At 48.6% G+C, this 11705-nt stretch overlaps 1 protein-coding gene and 1 long non-coding RNA gene across 2 annotated transcripts in view; both read right to left on the minus strand.

Annotated features, from left to right (window-relative positions):
- The window catches only part of PEX14 (peroxisomal biogenesis factor 14), a 94296-nt gene extending 91692 nt beyond the window's left edge, over positions 1 to 2604 (minus strand). Inside the window, exon 1 of the mRNA XM_077763965.1 lies at positions 2525 to 2604. The gene's annotated coding sequence lies outside the window, so the exon portion shown is untranslated. The remainder of the gene's footprint in view (positions 1 to 2524) is intronic.
- A 4810-nt stretch (positions 2605 to 7414) lies between these two features.
- Positions 7415 to 11705, minus strand: part of LOC144231389 (uncharacterized) — a 42470-nt gene continuing 38179 nt past the window's right edge. Inside the window, exon 3 of the long non-coding RNA XR_013335076.1 lies at positions 7415 to 7500. This is a non-coding gene — a long non-coding RNA (uncharacterized LOC144231389). The remainder of the gene's footprint in view (positions 7501 to 11705) is intronic.

Raw genomic sequence — 11705 nt, forward strand, 5'->3', positions numbered from 1 at the left:
TGGTCCCCCCCCCCAGGATCCCCTCCCACCCCCACAGACCAGCCGGCCAACTCTCTTTCCTTCCCAAGTACAGTGAGGGACAGGGGAGCCGCTTGCTCCTTCACCAAAGGCCCTCCTCCCTCTCCCCATCAGGAATGGCGCCAAGCTCCACTGACCGTGTACACCTGACCCAAGGAACAGCCGGAAATTTAAAAAGTGAAGTGTAAATCCACTAAGGGGCTCTTCTTCCCCAGACGCCAATCAAACCTTGGAATCCTCTGCCCAGAAAAGGTCCTGCCAGAACTTACCCCATTGGGATTCGACTCGGAAACAGATAATTACTGACTGAAGCAAGCATTTTAGAGGATAATGGAGACGGGTGATTGCGTCCAGTCATTCTGGACTGAGGCTCAGGGTAAATTCCTGTGGCTCTCTTTGGAGGAAGGCGGGTGGGAGGCCTCTCTGGCGGCTCCCACTGCCCTAAACTTCTAAACACTCTCCCCTAACCAAGGGGTCGAGGAGGAACTGTGCCCATTCCGCACTGACAAATACTCCCCTCCCTCTGGCCTCTGCTCACACCACCCTTCCAGAGGCGTGCTCCGGTCACCCTGTCTAAAAGCGCAGCCCGTTCCCACCCCAGCAACGGCGCTCCCCACCCCCACGCGCCCGGCCTTCTTTCTCTCCGTGGCACTTGCCACCCGACATACTACGTGTCTCGTTTTTCCATCTGTTGTCCGCCTTTGGCTGTTAGAACGTAAGCTCGGCGAAGGCAGGGATGCTGCCTTTTCCCTTCTCTGCTGAGTCCCTGGAGGCCCAGAAGAGGGCACGGTACGGGGTAAAACACTCTTAGATGGATTAATTAATCAACTGGGTTTGTTCGTGTTTTTTAAAGAAGCAACGAATAATAATTGCACAAAACAGTTTCCTCTCTACAGTAATTATTAGCCAACCAACTTAAAAGAAGTATTATTTGGTCCAGAGTTTCTCCCGCTCTCTTTTTTTCTCTCTCCCTCTCCCAGTCAGGGATTTATTAAAATTAAACAGATTAGATGGAGCTCCTGATACTAAAACTGCTCAGCAAAGCCTGCGGTGGGGAAGTGCCGAGCAAACACCAGAGACATTTGTCTCTAAATTGCTCTAAATACCTTCTGCAAATGAAATTCTAACCCAGCTGCGTTTGAGAGAAAATGAGGAATAACTGGTCATTGTCAGTAGAAGAGAAGATCAGGCAGTTCTAATACTGCACAATATACTGGGGCAAAGGAGCTCTCGGCAACCATAGATTTTGTCTCAGGTTTCCCCGGGTAATCAGCACGGCTTTTAGGCTCAGCTTTCCTGAGCTTCCATGCTTTGATGAGGGAGCTGAAATCCCCAAGCTTTTATGATTAATTACTCCCCATAGGTACACATATTTCAAGGAAAAACTCTTTTATGGCATGATGGCTGCGGAGTGGAGAGGCTGGCCAACGCACTCCAAATTTTAATAACCGCCTCCGAATGAGGGCCGAGCACCAGGCCAGGAGCACAGCGCCCCTCACCAGCTCAGCCGGCCCCCGAGGCTGCCCCTGAACTGATGCCTGCGAATGGAGAGCTTCGGGCTCGTTCTGCCGAAACTGCAAGGGCACAGGCCAGGGACATGGTCCGGCAAGCATCCCCTTGGTGGCATAACAGACCCAGGAAACACCACCAAGCCACTGCGTCTTCTATTCCAGCCACAGATGACTTAAAGCTCACAACCTACAATTTAGAGGCTGACATTCCAGCTCCTAAAGGAAAAAGAGCTTTGTTGGGGGTGGGGGGAACCTCAGCTCCCCCTACTCATGGTGTATAAGGGCCTTTATATAACTTTCCAGCTTTCTAGAAAATTAAATGTTCAAAGAATGAAAAGGCAGATTTCTTTTGTTGTTGTTGTTGCTGTTCGTTTGGGGGTTTGTTTTGTATTTTACAAAAAGAAGAAAATTATCCTAAATTGCAACAGAGCCAGAAGAGAGTCTTTCTGCTCTGGACAATATTGAATTTGTCAAGACCCATTTAATCCCTGCTTACAGAAATACCATAAAACCAGTAATTTACCACTTCAATCTGTAAATCAGACTGACCCCAGGCTTGACCTTAACCTGACCTTGTTCAGCCATCTCATTTCCCTCGCCCTTCAATTTCTTTCTCCCTGGTTCTTTACTGAGGCAGCAGACCTCCTAACCTGAGGCCAGGCATTGTGTAGCCAGGGTCATATTATCAGAAGAAGAGACCAGAAAATACAAGTCCTCCACAGTCCTATCCAGTGGGCCTCTCCTTGCCGCCTGTGCCCGGCTGTCCCGGGCTAGGTTGTTGGCCTTGTATGTGGCACTCAATCAGCCAGACGGCATCACCTCTCCACTCGACTGTGAGGAAAGAAGTCTGCATTCTCCCTGAGGGGCTCCCCACACCCCCACCCCCTGTAGTAGGACGGCTACAGGGAGTCCTCTCGGCAACACCGTGGCTTCCATCTGCCCCGTCCCCAGCCCCTTTCTGCAGGCCACACATCATGGCTGTGGGGAACCTGTACCTTTCTTCTTAAGGAACGCTCTCTTGGTCGCAAGCGGGCTCTGACGGACTCGGGAATTCTGTAGAAACTTCACTGCTGTGGCAATCTGGTCGGGGAGATAAAACAGAGAAGAAAAGTAAACTTCCATGGTCTGAATTTCAAGATTCAAAAGCCTACCAGTTTTTCCCCAAGTCCAAAGAAATAAGCACACCACTGTGGTCAAATTTACAACCAGTGATTTCTCACATTTACAATCTCCCTAACTAGGGGAGTCCGGCTCGGTTGGTGGAGAATCCAACTCTTGATCTTAGGGTATGAGTTCGAGGCCTCATGCTGGGAGGTGGAGACTACTGAAAAATAAAATCTTTAGACAAAGAAAAGAAAAGGAAAATAAATAAAATCTACGTAAATAAAAGACTATGTTGGTTCCCACTGGCTTCCTATATCTGATTCTATCAAAAGTAATCCCCTCAGCCTAGCTTTTAAGACCTGCAGTAATCTTTTCCTTTTCTCCCTGTTCCAGCTGATTCTGCATACTCCTCTGCAGGTAGCCCTCTCCTGGCCACACTCATCCATGTCACTGCTCCTGTGCTCATGCTATGCCCTTTTTCTAGAAGGCGCCCTTTCCCGCTTTACCTGTCTAAACATCGTGTGTGTGCGCGCACACACACATACACACACACCAGCACAACCCTTTTATAGCCCATGCTAACTCCTCGAAGCCTTCCCTAAATAAGCAAGCCACCTCTGATCTCCCCATTCTCTTAAATTCTTTAATGCCTGTAGTGTGTACCATATAATTGAAGACATAATTATCCTGCCTTCTAATGCTCGGGCTGCCTCTCCAGCCACACTGCAAGCATCTGTAGACAAGACCACGCTGCCTCCACAGAGCCTGGCAGAGCACTGAGCGCAGGCCGGCCAGGGGGTTATATAGGAGACAACGTACACAGCCATTCACACTGGCCCCTCTTATGCAACGGAGTTCAATTCTGAAGAGACTTCAAAGGACAAAGTTTGGGGTTTCATGGCTAAAAGCTGACAGACTGACAGATGATCTCCCTACCTCTGGTGATGATATTATTTAATGAAATCTTCATATCTTCAAATAAGCCAAGGAGGGGGTGGAAGGCAAACTGCTGAAGGTATTAACCTTCACATCACTCAGCACACACACGGTGTGTATTTGCACGCCACGTGTGTGCGTTCCGTCCCCCGTGTGTACGTCCCCCCGGTGCAATGGGGGGAACGTGCAGACCTGCCCCAGAGAGGAAAGGGGCCCTTTTAAATGACTGGCATTATTCATCTCATCAAAACCCAACGGATAACATCGTCTCGTGTTACAGGTAAAGTCAACAGACCCTGGAGTTCCTTCCTAAGTTACTGAAGGAAAAATTTTCTAAGGGACCAAATATAAGGAACTTTTCTAAGATCCTGCAGACTAAGGGCAGCAGCTGCGCAGCGACTGTGGCTACAAATGGAATACAACTTACAAATAGTCTCATATTTTATAGGAATTTAATCTTGTGACCAGACACACTTCTCTGGGAACAAAAGATGAGGCTAAATTAGAAAGAAAAGCAAAAAGCCAGGCGATTCCCTTATATATTTTCCCCCGTGATCCCTCCCCTGGAGGCCTGCTGGAGACAGACTCTCTAAAGGACAGACTCAGGTGTCCCGGGCCCATCAGCGGTAAGACGCACTCGGGTTCTCGGATCCCGGCTGCCATCCATGGGCCCTGCAAACCTATTAAACCCCGTCAGGAGCTGCAGCAGTAACCAACCAGCTCTGGGCTGGACCGAAATCGATGCCCCAGATTCTAGAGCCCAAAACTCCATACGTGCCCCCTCAACCAGGTCTCCTCAGCTCGCACCAAACTTTAAGACAAAAATCTGACAAACACCTACAAAATGATGCATTTTAATGAAGAGATGGGAGAAGGGAGAGAAGAGGACAGAAGAGAGACTGGGGAGAAGGAAGGAGTGGCCACAGGACAAGGGGAGAAAGCAGAGGGGAGGCAGAAGAAAAGGGGAGGGGAGAAGCAGGAAGGGGAGGTGGGGAGAGAGGAAGGAGAGAGACCAGAGGGAGAGAAGCCCATGTCCAGGAAGGGGGGACAGCTACGCAGTCACAGGCCGCACAGGGTCGATGCCTATCGGCATAGCTTGGGTGGCTCAGGGGTGACTGTCCTTCACCTGGAGAAAAAATCCACCTGCCACACATATGACCATTACAGCACACTGGTAGCACACGGCAGTCTCCGCACACGGCGGTGTGCGTACCAGGTGTCAGAGGGAACGCAGATGAGCGGGTCTTGAGCAGCAGATATTAACAACACAGCTCCCCTCATTTACCCACAAAAGCGCCGACCTTTCCTTCATCCTTCCAAAATTTTCCATGACAGAGAAAGAAANTCCCACCCCCACAGACCAGCCGGCCAACTCTCTTTCCTTCCCAAGTACAGTGAGGGACAGGGGAGCCGCTTGCTCCTTCACCAAAGGCCCTCCTCCCTCTCCCCATCAGGAATGGCGCCAAGCTCCACTGACCGTGTACACCTGACCCAAGGAACAGCCGGAAATTTAAAAAGTGAAGTGTAAATCCACTAAGGGGCTCTTCTTCCCCAGACGCCAATCAAACCTTGGAATCCTCTGCCCAGAAAAGGTCCTGCCAGAACTTACCCCATTGGGATTCGACTCGGAAACAGATAATTACTGACTGAAGCAAGCATTTTAGAGGATAATGGAGACGGGTGATTGCGTCCAGTCATTCTGGACTGAGGCTCAGGGTAAATTCCTGTGGCTCTCTTTGGAGGAAGGCGGGTGGGAGGCCTCTCTGGCGGCTCCCACTGCCCTAAACTTCTAAACACTCTCCCCTAACCAAGGGGTCGAGGAGGAACTGTGCCCATTCCGCACTGACAAATACTCCCCTCCCTCTGGCCTCTGCTCACACCACCCTTCCAGAGGCGTGCTCCGGTCACCCTGTCTAAAAGCGCAGCCCGTTCCCACCCCAGCAACGGCGCTCCCCACCCCCACGCGCCCGGCCTTCTTTCTCTCCGTGGCACTTGCCACCCGACATACTACGTGTCTCGTTTTTCCATCTGTTGTCCGCCTTTGGCTGTTAGAACGTAAGCTCGGCGAAGGCAGGGATGCTGCCTTTTCCCTTCTCTGCTGAGTCCCTGGAGGCCCAGAAGAGGGCACGGTACGGGGTAAAACACTCTTAGATGGATTAATTAATCAACTGGGTTTGTTCGTGTTTTTTAAAGAAGCAACGAATAATAATTGCACAAAACAGTTTCCTCTCTACAGTAATTATTAGCCAACCAACTTAAAAGAAGTATTATTTGGTCCAGAGTTTCTCCCGCTCTCTTTTTTTCTCTCTCCCTCTCCCAGTCAGGGATTTATTAAAATTAAACAGATTAGATGGAGCTCCTGATACTAAAACTGCTCAGCAAAGCCTGCGGTGGGGAAGTGCCGAGCAAACACCAGAGACATTTGTCTCTAAATTGCTCTAAATACCTTCTGCAAATGAAATTCTAACCCAGCTGCGTTTGAGAGAAAATGAGGAATAACTGGTCATTGTCAGTAGAAGAGAAGATCAGGCAGTTCTAATACTGCACAATATACTGGGGCAAAGGAGCTCTCGGCAACCATAGATTTTGTCTCAGGTTTCCCCGGGTAATCAGCACGGCTTTTAGGCTCAGCTTTCCTGAGCTTCCATGCTTTGATGAGGGAGCTGAAATCCCCAAGCTTTTATGATTAATTACTCCCCATAGGTACACATATTTCAAGGAAAAACTCTTTTATGGCATGATGGCTGCGGAGTGGAGAGGCTGGCCAACGCACTCCAAATTTTAATAACCGCCTCCGAATGAGGGCCGAGCACCAGGCCAGGAGCACAGCGCCCCTCACCAGCTCAGCCGGCCCCCGAGGCTGCCCCTGAACTGATGCCTGCGAATGGAGAGCTTCGGGCTCGTTCTGCCGAAACTGCAAGGGCACAGGCCAGGGACATGGTCCGGCAAGCATCCCCTTGGTGGCATAACAGACCCAGGAAACACCACCAAGCCACTGCGTCTTCTATTCCAGCCACAGATGACTTAAAGCTCACAACCTACAATTTAGAGGCTGACATTCCAGCTCCTAAAGGAAAAAGAGCTTTGTTGGGGGTGGGGGGAACCTCAGCTCCCCCTACTCATGGTGTATAAGGGCCTTTATATAACTTTCCAGCTTTCTAGAAAATTAAATGTTCAAAGAATGAAAAGGCAGATTTCTTTTGTTGTTGTTGTTGCTGTTCGTTTGGGGGTTTGTTTTGTATTTTACAAAAAGAAGAAAATTATCCTAAATTGCAACAGAGCCAGAAGAGAGTCTTTCTGCTCTGGACAATATTGAATTTGTCAAGACCCATTTAATCCCTGCTTACAGAAATACCATAAAACCAGTAATTTACCACTTCAATCTGTAAATCAGACTGACCCCAGGCTTGACCTTAACCTGACCTTGTTCAGCCATCTCATTTCCCTCGCCCTTCAATTTCTTTCTCCCTGGTTCTTTACTGAGGCAGCAGACCTCCTAACCTGAGGCCAGGCATTGTGTAGCCAGGGTCATATTATCAGAAGAAGAGACCAGAAAATACAAGTCCTCCACAGTCCTATCCAGTGGGCCTCTCCTTGCCGCCTGTGCCCGGCTGTCCCGGGCTAGGTTGTTGGCCTTGTATGTGGCACTCAATCAGCCAGACGGCATCACCTCTCCACTCGACTGTGAGGAAAGAAGTCTGCATTCTCCCTGAGGGGCTCCCCACACCCCCACCCCCTGTAGTAGGACGGCTACAGGGAGTCCTCTCGGCAACACCGTGGCTTCCATCTGCCCCGTCCCCAGCCCCTTTCTGCAGGCCACACATCATGGCTGTGGGGAACCTGTACCTTTCTTCTTAAGGAACGCTCTCTTGGTCGCAAGCGGGCTCTGACGGACTCGGGAATTCTGTAGAAACTTCACTGCTGTGGCAATCTGGTCGGGGAGATAAAACAGAGAAGAAAAGTAAACTTCCATGGTCTGAATTTCAAGATTCAAAAGCCTACCAGTTTTTCCCCAAGTCCAAAGAAATAAGCACACCACTGTGGTCAAATTTACAACCAGTGATTTCTCACATTTACAATCTCCCTAACTAGGGGAGTCCGGCTCGGTTGGTGGAGAATCCAACTCTTGATCTTAGGGTATGAGTTCGAGGCCTCATGCTGGGAGGTGGAGACTACTGAAAAATAAAATCTTTAGACAAAGAAAAGAAAAGGAAAATAAATAAAATCTACGTAAATAAAAGACTATGTTGGTTCCCACTGGCTTCCTATATCTGATTCTATCAAAAGTAATCCCCTCAGCCTAGCTTTTAAGACCTGCAGTAATCTTTTCCTTTTCTCCCTGTTCCAGCTGATTCTGCATACTCCTCTGCAGGTAGCCCTCTCCTGGCCACACTCATCCATGTCACTGCTCCTGTGCTCATGCTATGCCCTTTTTCTAGAAGGCGCCCTTTCCCGCTTTACCTGTCTAAACATCGTGTGTGTGCGCGCACACACACATACACACACACCAGCACAACCCTTTTATAGCCCATGCTAACTCCTCGAAGCCTTCCCTAAATAAGCAAGCCACCTCTGATCTCCCCATTCTCTTAAATTCTTTAATGCCTGTAGTGTGTACCATATAATTGAAGACATAATTATCCTGCCTTCTAATGCTCGGGCTGCCTCTCCAGCCACACTGCAAGCATCTGTAGACAAGACCACGCTGCCTCCACAGAGCCTGGCAGAGCACTGAGCGCAGGCCGGCCAGGGGGTTATATAGGAGACAACGTACACAGCCATTCACACTGGCCCCTCTTATGCAACGGAGTTCAATTCTGAAGAGACTTCAAAGGACAAAGTTTGGGGTTTCATGGCTAAAAGCTGACAGACTGACAGATGATCTCCCTACCTCTGGTGATGATATTATTTAATGAAATCTTCATATCTTCAAATAAGCCAAGGAGGGGGTGGAAGGCAAACTGCTGAAGGTATTAACCTTCACATCACTCAGCACACACACGGTGTGTATTTGCACGCCACGTGTGTGCGTTCCGTCCCCCGTGTGTACGTCCCCCCGGTGCAATGGGGGGAACGTGCAGACCTGCCCCAGAGAGGAAAGGGGCCCTTTTAAATGACTGGCATTATTCATCTCATCAAAACCCAACGGATAACATCGTCTCGTGTTACAGGTAAAGTCAACAGACCCTGGAGTTCCTTCCTAAGTTACTGAAGGAAAAATTTTCTAAGGGACCAAATATAAGGAACTTTTCTAAGATCCTGCAGACTAAGGGCAGCAGCTGCGCAGCGACTGTGGCTACAAATGGAATACAACTTACAAATAGTCTCATATTTTATAGGAATTTAATCTTGTGACCAGACACACTTCTCTGGGAACAAAAGATGAGGCTAAATTAGAAAGAAAAGCAAAAAGCCAGGCGATTCCCTTATATATTTTCCCCCGTGATCCCTCCCCTGGAGGCCTGCTGGAGACAGACTCTCTAAAGGACAGACTCAGGTGTCCCGGGCCCATCAGCGGTAAGACGCACTCGGGTTCTCGGATCCCGGCTGCCATCCATGGGCCCTGCAAACCTATTAAACCCCGTCAGGAGCTGCAGCAGTAACCAACCAGCTCTGGGCTGGACCGAAATCGATGCCCCAGATTCTAGAGCCCAAAACTCCATACGTGCCCCCTCAACCAGGTCTCCTCAGCTCGCACCAAACTTTAAGACAAAAATCTGACAAACACCTACAAAATGATGCATTTTAATGAAGAGATGGGAGAAGGGAGAGAAGAGGACAGAAGAGAGACTGGGGAGAAGGAAGGAGTGGCCACAGGACAAGGGGAGAAAGCAGAGGGGAGGCAGAAGAAAAGGGGAGGGGAGAAGCAGGAAGGGGAGGTGGGGAGAGAGGAAGGAGAGAGACCAGAGGGAGAGAAGCCCATGTCCAGGAAGGGGGGACAGCTACGCAGTCACAGGCCGCACAGGGTCGATGCCTATCGGCATAGCTTGGGTGGCTCAGGGGTGACTGTCCTTCACCTGGAGAAAAAATCCACCTGCCACACATATGACCATTACAGCACACTGGTAGCACACGGCAGTCTCCGCACACGGCGGTGTGCGTACCAGGTGTCAGAGGGAACGCAGATGAGCGGGTCTTGAGCAGCAGATATTAACAACACAGCTCCCCTCATTTACCCACAAAAGCGCCGACCTTTCCTTCATCCTTCCAAAATTTTCCATGACAGAGAAAGAAAACAGAATCCCACCACTAAAATGCACAGGTTTCACCTTGCTTTTTTAATACAGTCCTTGGTATATGCATTTCTGGTCAGAGAGCAAAGTTCTGATGGGTTTAATGGTGCACTCAATGCAGTGCTTGGCGCATTCCATCAATTTTTTTTAAAAATTGCATCTCTTATTTCTTTAAATACATTAATCAGCCTAGTGTAGGCAAAACGGATCCATCGGACAATGCAATAAACATGAATTATCATCTATCCAACACGCATAATGGCTTAAAAATACATAATAGCAGGTGTAGTTTAAATGATTAGTTATTACACCTGTGGTGGGTCTGATTCAATTGGGAAAAATCATCTTTAATAGGTTAAAAGGTTTAGATCACCATGCTTTCCTTAAAGTGGCTGTAGAGAGGGAATGATGGAGTGCTCTGTCATTAGTAATTCATTTAAGAAAAACGTGGGGGATATAGCAAAGAACAGCATAAACGAGCGAATCCAATTTAAACATCAGGTAAAGTAGAAAACACCTTTTAAAAAAGCAAGATAAATGAATTCGGAAGGGAGATGAAATTGATGTATTTATTTTAACGGGAATTTGACAAAGTCCCGGCACACTTCAAACTTGCAAAAATATGAACAATTTCTTTTAAAGTTTCCATTCACTAATTTCAAGCCATATAAAATCACGCTGCCAAAACACCTACATAAAGTATATTTGGGGCTTGTTTATGTTCCTCTTGATCTTTGTCTGAAAATGCAGGCGACAGGCAAATCACATATTTAACAGCATTGATATCACTACGCCAGATGCAAAAATATAAAGCATCCAAACTAATAGCCTCAACATAATGTGCTGAATAAGAAAGATACCCACATAGGCAGCTCCAGGTAAGAGTGAAGATAGGAAAACCTCTCTCCTCCTTCCACTAATTATTTCTTCGGCTACTCTCCACTCTGCCCTGCACCCACCGCACCGGGAACCGGAGCTACAATACGGGGGAAAGGCCTGTCCAATCCAGAATTTTACATACCCGAGAGCCATCCACAGATGGTTAAAGATTTCCCCCAAATCTTTAATAATGCAAAGATTTTAACGCACTAAACAACTGATGGGCACACTGGGTCTTGCAGCTCTCATTCACCTATTGTTGGACACTTTTCATTAACTTCATGAAGCAATTCAACTGGCTCTTCCTCTACAGAGGGGTCGACACACAGCATGCTTTTGTTGGTCGAAATGATGGGGTGCCTGCAGCCTGTCCTGTATTATCGTTTGATTTTCTAATTAGGAGATGAATGTGACTATTCATGGGTTATATTTGTGCCCAACTAAATCACATAAATTCAGGCCAAATCTTCCGCCTCAATGTCAAAGATGTAAAACGGAGACAGGAACTTTATTGCACATGTTGTGGGAGTGCAGCAAGCCAGGGAAAATTCTGGCGCGCAGCACCTGATGCCGTAGTTGGAGGACACTTGCCGTTGAGTCCATGAGAAACACGGAATCGTTTTTCCTTTCTCCTCCGCTTGCACTGAGAGTTCTTAATGAGCATACCTCGAATTACCACTAGCTGGTGTCATAAAAACACGGGCGACGAACTCAGAGGAAAACAGAAGCCAAGTTTCTCGCCACCCCTACTCCCGTGGCCCCGTCTTCTGCCCCCTCCCCCCAAAAGCAAAATAAAAACCACCCTGTCACCGTCAACTCCCAAGTGCTAGGGAAAGTTGATCATTTTCACGGGTCTGTCCCTGAAAGCCGGAGGGAAAGCCACGGTGCAAGCAAGGGGAGTAATCGCCCCTCTGCGACGGCTGCCCACCCAGGGGGGAGAGGGCCCTTTGGACCCCAGATGACTGGCCAATTGCGAGAGACCCTTGTTTGAGAGCCCAGGATTTGTACCTGTGTAAATCAATTG

This window comes from Crocuta crocuta, unplaced genomic scaffold, assembly GCF_008692635.1.
Source record: "Crocuta crocuta isolate KB4526 unplaced genomic scaffold, BGI_CrCroc_1.0 scaffold13, whole genome shotgun sequence".
NCBI lineage: Eukaryota > Metazoa > Chordata > Mammalia > Carnivora > Hyaenidae > Crocuta > Crocuta crocuta.